Source organism: Notamacropus eugenii, chromosome 5 (genome assembly GCF_028372415.1).
Source record: "Notamacropus eugenii isolate mMacEug1 chromosome 5, mMacEug1.pri_v2, whole genome shotgun sequence".
Classification (NCBI taxonomy): domain Eukaryota; kingdom Metazoa; phylum Chordata; class Mammalia; order Diprotodontia; family Macropodidae; genus Notamacropus; species Notamacropus eugenii.
This window is the reverse complement of record NC_092876.1, coordinates 23,730,352-23,742,505: the sequence shown is the minus strand read 5'-3', so window position 1 is coordinate 23,742,505 and position 12,154 is coordinate 23,730,352.

Genomic DNA, 12,154 nt, shown 5'->3' with positions numbered 1-12,154 from the left:
TAAATATCTGATGAACTAGCATACCCATGTCTTCCCGACTCTGAGTCCAGAACCTTATCATCTACACAGCTCTGCATGAAAAACACAGCCAGAACTCAAAGTCCAATTTACTAAGGTCTTTCTTCCTTTCTTTCTTTCTTTCTTCCTTTCTTTTTCCTTCCTTCCTTCCTTTTTCCTTTCTTTGTTTCTTTCTTTCCTTTCTTCTTTTTTCACATTTCTTCTTTTTTCTGCCTTCCTTTTTTTCTTTTTCTTCCTTCCTTTCTTTCTTCTCCTCTTTTTTTCTCCTCTTTCTTCCTTCCTTTTACTTTCCTTCATTTCTCTTATTGTCTCTGACTCTGTCTTTATTTTTATCCCTGCTTGCTGTCCGTATCTCCTGTGAATTCACTGGCACAGGAAATTCCATCTTTCAATATGTATTGGTACTTTTGGACTTAAAGAGTTATCTGAATTGCCTAGGGTGTTAAGAAGTTAATGACATGCTCATAATCGCAACACTAGTTGAGGCAGGAGAGAGAATAGGACTGGCTAATGATTTATAGGATCTGTGTTCAAATTCCACCTTTGTTACTTCTTACCCTTGTGACCTTGCACATATCTCTTATCCTGCCTGGCTTGAAATTTCCTCACCACTAAACTAAGGAGATTCCCCCAGATCATCTTGAAGGTAGCATGTGACCCCACATCTAGGATCCCATGACTTCAACCTAATTTTTCCTGGTGGAAAGGCCAACTCTACACCAGATTTAACTCACAATGACTTAACTGAGTATATATTGTATCTCCTTTTTCTCATACTCTAGGGGTATGTAAGATCCTTGAGGACAGGCCATGCTTTTCTGCTTTTGTCTCCCCAGTCCCTTCACCAGAGTTCATATTTAATAAATTTTTGCTTATGCATTTCCAATAAGATCAGGGGTGAAATGAGGATGTCTGTTATCACCACTGTTATTCAGTATAGTGCAAGAAATATTAGCTTTAGCAATAAGAGAAGAAAAAGAATTTGAAGGAATTAGAATAGGCAAAGAAGAAACTAAAGTATCACTTTTTGCAGATGATATGATGATATACTTAGAAAATCCTAGAGAATCAAGAAAAAAATACTTGAAATACTAAACAAGTTTAGCAAAGTTGCAGGATATAAAATAAACCCACATAAATCACCTACATTTCTATATATTATTAACAAAAGTCAACAGCAAGAGATGGAAAGAGAAATGCCACTTAAAGTTACTGTAGACATTATAAAATATTTGGGAGTCTACCTGCCAAAACAAACACAGGTACTATATGAACACAATTGCAAAATACTTTTCACACAAATAAAGTCAGATCTAAGTAACTGGAAAAACATCAGTTGCTTGTGGGTAGCACAAGCTAATATAATATAAATGGCAATTCAACTCAAATTAATTTACTTATTCAGTGCCATCCTTACCAAACTACCGAACAATTATTTTATAGAGTTTGAAAAAAATATATCAAAATTCATCTAGAAGAAGAAAAGGTCCAAATATAAAAAGAATTAATGAAAAGAAATGCTAGGAAATGTAGGCTCAACGTAGCATTTCTTAAATTGTGTTACAAAGCAGCTATCATCAAAACCACTTTGTACTGGCTAAGCAATAAGGAGTAGATCAGTGGAATAGGTTAGGCACACAAGACAGAGTAGTCATTAATTATAACAATCTATTGTTGTATAAACCCAAGGACCCTAGCTTCTAGGATAAGAACTCATTGTTTGACGAAAACTGGAAAATAGTATGGCAGAAACTAGGTATAGACCAATATCTGACGCTGTATACCAGAATAAAATCCAAATGGGTACATGATCTAGATGTAAAGATTGATACTATAAACAAATTATATAAATTTTAAGGAATAGTTTAACTGTCAGATTTATGGAGAATCAAGAATTTGTGACCAAATAAGAGATAGGGAACATTATGAAACACAAACTGGATAATTGGGATTACATTAAATTGAAAGTTTTTGCACAAACAAAGGTAACGCAACCAAGATTAGGAGAGAGGCACAAAACTGGAAAGGAAATGTTACAACTAGTGTCTCTGAGAAAGGCCTCATTTCTAAAATATATAGAGAACTGGATCAAATTTACAAGAATACAAGTCATTCCCCTATTGATAAATGCTCAGAGAATGTGAAGGCAGATTCAGAGGAAGAAATTGAAGATATCTAGAGTCATATAAAAAAATGCTCTAAATCACCACTGATTAGAGAGATACAAATCAAAGCAACTCTGAGGTACCACATCACACCTATCAGGCTAACATGACAAAACAGAAAATGATAAATATTGGAAAAGATGTGGGAGATTTGGAACAGTAATTCATTGTTGGTGGAGCTGTCAACTGATCCAACCATTCTGGAGAACAATTTGGAACTATACCCAAAGGGTGATAAAATTGTACATACCCTTTGACCCAGCAATATCACTTCTAGGGCTGTATCCCAAAGAGATCAAAAAGATGGGAAAAGAACGCACATGTACAAAAATATTTATAGCAGCTCTTTTTGTGGTGACCAAGAACTAGAAATGGAGGGAATATCTATCAATTGAAGAATGGTTGAACAAATTGTATTATATGAGTGCAATGGAAGACTATTATAACATAAGAAATGATGAGCAGTTGGATTTCAGAAAAACTTGGGAAGACCTATATGAACTGATGCTGAAGGAAGTGAGAAGAACCAGGAAAATATTGTACACAATAATGGCTGCCCTATACAATGACCAATTCTGATAGACTTAACTGTTCTTAGCAATGGAAGGATCTAAGACAATTCCAAAAGACTCATGATGGAAAATGTCATCCACATCTAGAGAAAGAACTATGGTGTCAGAATGAAGAAAGAAACAGACTATTATCTTTTTTGTTATGTTTGATTGTGTTTTGCATTGTTTTTCTTATGGTTTCTCCCATTTGTTATAACTGTTCTATGCTACATGACTGGTGTATAAATGTGCTTAACAGGAATGCATTTGTACAGTCCATATGGGTTTGCATGCCATTTGGGGAGGGAGAAAGAATAGGGAAGGAGAAAATTTAAAACTTATGTAAGTGAATGTTGAAACTGGAAACAAATATATTAATTAATTTGGGGAAAAAATAAGTCTTTGCTTAATTGCATTTTGTCTCCATGTCCAGCCTTCCTTCCACTCTTCAACACTGCCTCAGAGGTGCCTTGGGGACAACATGGAGGAGTGGTGCCCTGGGCTGAGGAGACATGCAGACTAGAAAGGGTTTCTCTGTGTTCAATAGGGCACACCCAGGGGCTGCCACAGCACCAGAAACACTGGTTGTGAAGGTGGGGAATGTGGTTTCCAAACCACATGTGTCTACCTCTTGGTGGCTAAGTGTGTAGACCTAAGTTTGAATCCCACCACCTAATCCCAGTCTGCCTCATATGTCTCTTCAGATGTAACAGGAGGAGATTGGATGCTTATGGTCATTTTCACTTCCAAATCTATAATGCAATGATCCAGTGTGGGATATCTCATGATAGTAGTTGCTAGTATTTAGATGGCATTTTAAGGTTCACAAATGCTTTACAAATATTCTCTTATTTCATCCTTACAACAACTTTATATTATCCTCATTTTAAAGATGAGTAAACTGAGTCAATCAGCAGTTAAATGCCTTGCCCAGGGTCACGAAGCTAGGAAGTCTCTGAGGCAAATTTGGAACTAAGGTTTTCCCAACTTCAAGTCCTGTGCTCTGTGCACTATGCCCCCATCTGGCTGCCTTCACAAACCTAGAAATGTTAGCTATTGTTATTACTTGCAAAACCTTTTTCATGTCCTTTTCCCAGTTTGTCCACATGCATATGCATTCTAGTGTTTTAAAAAACTTGACTTTCTGTGTGACCTTACAAGAGGTCCTTCCCCTCTCTGGGACTTTGACCACTTGTCACAGGTGACAAGCCAATTATCTGTTACAACTTTCTTGCTTAACAAATGGGAAAACAGAAGAGCAGAGGAGACATGCAATTTCCATGAAGTTACATGTCTGGAAAGTGACAGAGCCTGTTTTCAAACCAGGATCCCCCAACTACAAAGCAGGGTTTCTTTTTACTCCCTGATGCTGTGGCCCTTTAAACCTGCAGAAGACTGTCCCAATGTGAGAATGAGTTGAACTGGGATGCAGATGGTTAGCTAGAAAGATAAGCAGAAAGATAGATAGTCAGATAGCAGATAAAGATAGATTCAGAGAGGTAGACAGAGATAGACAGAGAAAGACTATGGTGGGTGAAATCTGCAATAAATGAGGAATCAAAGGATCTAGCTTCTGAGAATATCAATTTATTTATTTATTTTACATTGTTATTTTTTTCTCAATTACATCTAAACAAAAAAAGTTTAACATTTATTTTAACACATATTTTGAGTTTCATATTCCTTTCCTTTCTCCTCCCTTTCCCCCTGCTTGAGAAGGCAAGCAATATGACAAAATTGCACATGTAGAGTTCTGCAACCTTTCCTTATTAGCCATATTGCAAAAGAAAACATAGACCAAAAAAGAAACAAACAAGAAAAATAAGAAAAAGTTTTTAAAAGTATGCTGTGATCTGCATTCAAACTCCAGTTCTTTCTCTGGAGGTGGATAGCATTTTTCATTATAAATTCTTGTCTTAGATCATTATATTGCTAAAAATAGCTGTCATTCACAATTGATCAATGTACAAAATTGCTGTTGCTGTGTACAGTGTTCTCCTGTTTCAACTTTCTTCATTTTACCTCAGTTCATGTAAGTCTTCCTGAGTTTTTCCTGAAAACACCCTGCTAATCATTTCTTATAGCAAAGCAATATTCTATTATGACCATATCATAATTTGTTCAGTCATTCCTCAGTTGATAGGCATCCTCTCAATTTCTAGTTCTTTGCCCCCACAAAAAGAGATGCTATAAATATTTTTTGTCAATATAGAGCCTCTTCCTTTTTCTTTGTTCTCATTGTGGTATACACCCACTAGTCTTATTTCTAAGTCAAAGGGTGGTTTATCAATTTTTAAGCAATGCACGTCAATTGCATAGCAAATTAGGAGCCAGCCACTTCAGCTTGGCACTGAACCCCAAACAAAGGGGGACACATATTTTTATACATTAAAAGATAACAATAAGCAGGATACAAAATAAGATATAGTCTGATTTCATATTGGAGGAAAGAAATCTTAGGGAATTTTGGACTTGGGAGGGGGAGTGAAAACAGATGCAATTCCCTCAAATCAGAAGAACCAGTATCATACTCCCCCCAAGTATCTGCATTCAATCACAGAAACAAGGACACACTAACACATTGACCAGTATCAGGCTAATTTTCAGATAAGACAATATGAGTGATTGAGATGTACAATTGTGAGAAAACTCCTTGCATCCATCTTTGGATCTGCCTAAGTTTCTGGTTGGTATAACCAAGGTCCTTAGTTAAGTGTCTCTAAGTAGTAGGTAGAGGGAATCCAGCTACCCAGTCACACAGGGATAGGTTGAAATAACGAAATGTAAATTCCTCACAATTCCCATAACTGAATGAAGTTTTCTCACAAGAAAGAAATTGAACAAGAGTCACTAGATCCCTAACTGGAAAAAAATAAAAGAAAATAGAGCTAGATCCAGAATTGAGTCACAATGCAGGGTTCATTCAAGTCAGCCAATTTCCAGAGAGAGAGTGAGAGAGATGATAAAAACAGATAGAGTGACAGACAGAAAGCAGAGATAGACAGATACAGATGGATATAGACAGCTAGAGACAGACAGACAGATAGATAGATAGATAGATAGATAGATAGATAGATAGATAGATAGACAGATAGATAGATAGATAGATAGATAAATAGATAGATAGACGGATAGATAGTTGAGACAGCTAGAGATAGACAGACAAAGAGGTAACCAGATACATATCGATAGATAGCTCCTCACATGCATATATATATATATATATATATATATATATATATATATATATATATATATATATATATATATATATATATATATATGATGTATACAGATATGTCTATAAAAATACACATTGTTTTCCTCAGATGACAACTTAGGCCTACTCTCATGAGCTTGCTATGATCACAATTAAATATAACATTGATTTCACACAAACTTAATTAAAATATAAATTGGGAGGATGTGTCACTGGAATAACCCATTGGTCTCAGAGTGGGCAGAAGGTTTTTTTACTCCTGATACTCCCATCAAATCTGAATGATTTTATGCAAGGATTCTCCTCTCTGTCCCCCTGTCTCCTCATCTGTTAGAACAGAGAGCTGGGAGTGGGAGTGTCAGAGAGATAAGGTAAGGGGGGATAATAAAACAGGAATCCAGTGGGGACACATAAGTCTCACCAGGAAAAGGTGAACTCATCCTTCAAGACATCTATTAGCTCTACATGAGGGATTCCTCTTTCAACATAACCCTCTTTCAATTCCATTTAATAAACACACTTCAAGGGGATGGAGCCAAGATGGCAGAGAAAAAATAGGGACTTTCTTGAGCTGTCCATCAAAAAAACCCAAATACTTGTAAAAAAAAATTATTCTAAACAAATTCTGGAGCTACAGAACACATACAAGGAAAGAAATCCCCAAAGAAAAACTCCTAGCAATATTGCAGACAAATTCTAGAGTTCCCCAGTCAAGAAGAAAACATTGCAATCAGTCAGAAAGAAACAATTCTAGTAATGTGGAAACACAATCAGGATGACACGAGATCTAGCCCAGCTTCTACATTGAGGGATCACAGGGCTTGGAATATGATATTCCAGAGATCAAAGGAGCTAGGATTAAAATGAAGAATCACCTACCCAACAAAACTGACTATAATCCTTCAGGGGAAAAAAATGATTATTTAATGAAATAGAGGACTTTCAAACATTCTTGATGAAAAGACCAGAGCTGTATATAAAATTTGACTTTCACATACAACAATCAAGAGAAGCATGGAAAGATAAACAGGAAAGACAAATCATAAGAGACTTACTAAAGCTGAACTGTTTAATTTCCTAATTAGAAAGATATAATTTGTAACCCTGAGTTTTCTCAGTATTGGGGTAGTTGGAGGGATTTTATATATACATATACATAAATATATGTACACATGTATGTGTATGTGTGTATGCATATGTGTATAGACAGAGGGCACAGGGTGACTTGAATATGACGGGATGACATCTAAAGAAATAAAATTAAGGGGTGAGAGAGGAATATATTGGGAGAAAGATAAAGGGAGAAAAAAATGGGATAAATTATCTCTCACATAAAGAGCAAAGAAAAGGCTTTTACATTGGAGGGGAAGAGGAGAGAGGAGAGAGGGAAACAGTGAACCTTACTCTCATCAGATTTGGCTTAAGGAAGGAATAACATGTACATTCAGTTGGGTACAAAAATATATCTTACCATACAGGAAAGTACAGGGGAGAGGGATGACCAAGGTGTGGGGGGAAGGTGGTAATAGAAGGGAAGACAAAAGAGGAAAGGGGATAATTAGAAGCAAACACTTTTGAGGAGAGACAGGAAGAAAAGAAAGAACAGAATAAATGGAGAGCAGGATAGGATGGAGGGAGCTATAGTTAAGGAAGTGTTTTGTATGACCACATAGGTAATAACCTATTTTGAATTGCTTGTCTTCTCAATGGGGATAGGGGGAGAGGAAGGGATAGAAGCTGGAACTCAAAGCTATAAAAACAAAGGATAAAATTTGTTTTTACATCCAAAAGGGAAATAAGACACACAGACAATGGAGTATAGAAATCTATCATGCCCTACAGGAAAAGAGAGGGGATGGGGATAAGAGAAGGGAGCAATGATACAATGGAGGGCAGGCTGGGAGAAGGTGTAATCAGAATGTATGCTGTCTTGTGAGGGGTGGAGGGAAGGAATGGAGAGAAAATTTGGAACTCAAAATCTTGTAGAAGTGAATGTTTAAAACTAAAAATAAATAGATTAAAAAAATAAATAGAACTGATCCTCAAATGGGATTTCGAGAGGCAGGGACAGCTCTACATCCCAATCTTGGTGGGAAGTAGTGATAGAAGAAGAGATCTTTGCCCCTGTAATGGTAATTTAAATGGGAAGACCTTTCCTATTCATTAATAGGGCCATGTGATCTGCCTCGGTCACATAGAAGCCTGAGTCACATGAGTCTATGATGGGAGGTATTTGCTGAAAGGGTGGAAGAAGAAGAGACAGAGCTAGAGAAGAGTTGAGAGGAAGTTGGTCAGAGCAGTCAGAATTGAAAGAGACAACTTGCCAAAGGGGTGGGGCAAGAAGGGCAGAGCTGAGGGAGAGTGAAACAGAGGTGAGGCAGAGCAGGTAGAGTGAGTGAGAGAGTGAAATTTCGCCTAGGGGAGCTTTTTTGTGGTGAGGCTTAGTGGAGGAAAGGCTTCAGCGTGGTCTCATGCCCTGTATTTATAATGTGTGTAGATTTCTTTGTTACTAAGATGGATTTGGCTTTCTAGTGTTTGAATAAATATTGTGGTTTTGTGTTTGAGGGACAGAGTTTATATTTTGTGAATTTACCCTGGAAACATGCATGTATATCCATAGCAACTGCTGTGGGTATCACATTGGCATTACAATGGTTTTCTCCTGTCACACTTAGGAAATTAATTTTTGTCCCTCTTGGGGAGAAGAGAACGAGCATTTCTACAGCGCCCAGGAAGTGCCAGGCATTGTGCTAAGCATCTTTATAGCTATTAGGGCATTTGATCCTCACAACAATCCTGGGAGATGGGAGCTATCCTTATTTCCATTTTGCAGTGGAGAAAACTGAGGCAAACAGAGGCAAAGTGACTTATCCAGGATCAGACAGCTCTAAGTGACTGAGGCTGAATTAGCATTCAGTTCTCCCTGACTTCAGGTCCAAGGCTCTATCCACTGGATCACACAGCAGCCCCTGTAAAATGCTAGATTATTAGATAAAGTCAGGTTTTGCAAGCTTTTGACATCCTTTCTCATCCTGCCTCATACACTGTGTTCACAGCTTCTGAGAGTTCTGTGTCATCTCAAAATCTGATGAGCAAATCACATATGCCTTCATGCAAGTCTCTGATAAAAATGCTGCACACCACAGAGCCCAGGACAGGTCTCTGGGTTAGTCTTCTAGTCTTCTAGAGTCTTGCCTTGATGACATTGAACCATCAACAACTGCTCTCTGAGTGCAGCCATCCAACCAGTTCTAACGCACCTGACTGTATTGTTGCCCATCTTCTCCATAGGATGTTACACTCTTCCAACACTGTGCTCAAATCCAGGCCAACTATGTCCACGGCATCATTCTCTTCATCTACTAAGTTAGTAATTGTGTCCAGAAAAGGAAGTGAGGAGAGTGTGGCATGATCGTTGGTTGGGGAAGTCAAGCTTGTTTGTCACCATCACTCCTTCCATATCTAAGCATTACTCTTCTTTTAAATCATTTATTCTACCACATGCCTGGGAACTGAATTCAAGTTCAGAGTTCTTCAATGAGCAGAATGAGACCACATTTGCCCTTCTACAATCTCCTTTCTCATAACTTTTTAAAAATTATTTTGAATTTATTTTATTAACTATTTCCCTATTATGTAAAAATTCTGAATATTTATTAACTTTTGAGTTCCCAATTCCCCATCTCCCTCCTATTTCTCCCCTCTCTTTAAGAAAACAAGCACTTTGTGCAGGTTTAAGAGAGAGAGATGGGTAAGAAGAGAAACTAAGAGAGAGAAAATGAAAGACGAAAGAGAAGAGAGAAAATGAGAAAAAGAGAAAAGAGAACATGAGAAAGAGAGAGAGAGAGAGAGAGAGAGAGAGGTGGACATTTGAAATATCTCATCACTATTATATAAAATCATGCCTGTCATCCAAATGTCATAACCATCACCCAGTTGACGAACTCAACTTTCCTCTTGTCATTTATATTGAGGTAATCTGTAGAATGGGGGAGAAATGCTTTTCTTTCTTCCTTCTTTGGCCTTCTTCCAAACACTCCATTTCATATTTTCTCCAGTGGATCCCCAGATTCCCTCTTAGGAGAACAGATAATCAATACACAATGTTCCTCCTGTCTTGATTTTGCTTACTCAATTACTTGGAAAAATTTTTAAATGGGTGAGGAAAATGTAAAGTTAAAAATTATAATCCTAAATGTAAATCTGACCAATTTCTTTTAACAAAGGAGGAGAGTGGAGTAATAGTGATAAATTGGGATCTATCTATCTATCTACACATACACAAATACATACACACATACATACATATGTGCATAAATTCAAAATAAAGGGATAGGAAAATGGGATATGCTATAAATAATCCTCAAAAGTGCAATCAGGAATAATATTTTCAAATAAGTAACAAAAGGAGAGAATTAAATGACCAGTTAAACTGTTCTTTTCATCGCAAGTGGATGTTTGTCTCAAGGTATAATTTAGCTGGTTGAAATTGATGAAATTTAATCATGTGAAGAGAAAAAACTAAGATAACCATATCATACTTGCAGACATAGTACAAAATTATATAGCTAGACAGATATATAGATATACATATATACAGACATGCATATATATTTTTGTTCCAAAAAGTGTTATGGTAAGTAATTACAGGTGGTGTAATAGGACTTTGCAGCATATCTAGATGGCCTGAGATGTTTTCTCCCACATCAATGCTTCCATCTTCAGTTTTCTGAGTTGCCCACAAATTTCCATATTAATGTGTTTTCACTTTTCCAGATTTCCATATTAATGTTGTGAACTGGTGGGGTTCCAGCTTCACACCAATTAGTCAGAGGATCTCCAGATCCTAGGAATGAATCAGTTAGTCAATACCAGAGTAAGGCAGGTATTAAGAGACTTTCCTCTAAGCTCCCCACAATGTACGGACAAGCCTTCAGTCACTTTCAGGCATTCCAGAACATTCAGTCATTGGATGAAGGCAGATGTTGTCCACCAGGGAATCATCATGGGACTGAATGAAAGAATCAGAGGCAGGACTGAGCTGGTGCACCAAAGGGGCAGCCCAGGACTGGAAGACTCCAAGCTGGGGAGGGCCTGGAGGAGGCTGACCTTGGTCCCTATAGCACAGGGTAGCAGGGACACCAGAGGGAGAGTTCAGGGGGAGTGTTCTAGTCCTCCCCACCCAACCTCAACTGTCAGTCTGCTCAGTAGAAATTGAGTGAGCCCAGAAGAGCTTTTTACCTGGTTTTGCAGGAGCTTATCCTCTTCCTGCCCTGAGGAGACACTAAGCTCCCTGAGGGCAGGCACATCTCCCTGGTCTCTGTATCAGCAGAGACCTCACCAAACCCGGCACGGAGGAGGCTGTTCATGAGTCATTGCAGGGTTTGTGGCTGAAACCTTGGAGAACAGACATTGGTCTGCATGGATAAGCTGATGATTGTTTTTACTGAGATTGAATCCCAAGTACATAAAAGCAAGACCCAAAGGTCCTAAATCCACTAGAACATCCACAACAAAATTCATGGTGGTTCACTTGCTGTCACCAGCATAAGTAAAAGGACAGGGGGAACCAAAAGGTATACAGAAGCTTACTGAATTATGTGGAATCAAAATACTGGAAAATGGCACTTGTGTGGTTACAGGAATACTAAGGAACATGTGAAGATCAGTGTGAACTGAAGCATCATGGGAAAGGTAAATCCAGGAAAACACTGAGGGCCAAGACCACGGGAATCCACATAAAAAGAACTAGAAGCCAGACAAGAGTCAGCCAGCATTGATTAAGTGCTTACTGTGTGTCAGGCACTGGATTAGCACTGAGGATAACAAGATAGACAAAACCAAGCCAAATTCACCAGGAAGTCCACAGCCAGGTACTTACAGGGATAGCAAAAAAAAATAAATGGAAAGGGGAAGTGGGAAGTTGCATCATAGCCAAGGTTTGATTCAAGCCAGGAAAAAGGAAATGAGGAGTGTAAGACTTCCAGGCATAGGACACAGCCAGGGCAAAGGCATGGAGATGAGAGATGGAATGCCATGCCTAAGAAACAGGCAGTTGGCTACTAGACCTGGGTGGGAGAGACCTTAGAGGAGAGTGAAATTATAATTATCATAACCAACCTTTGTGCCATGATTCAAGGTCTTCACAACACTTGGAAAATATCACATTTGATACTCACAACAAGGCTGAGAGAGAGCTG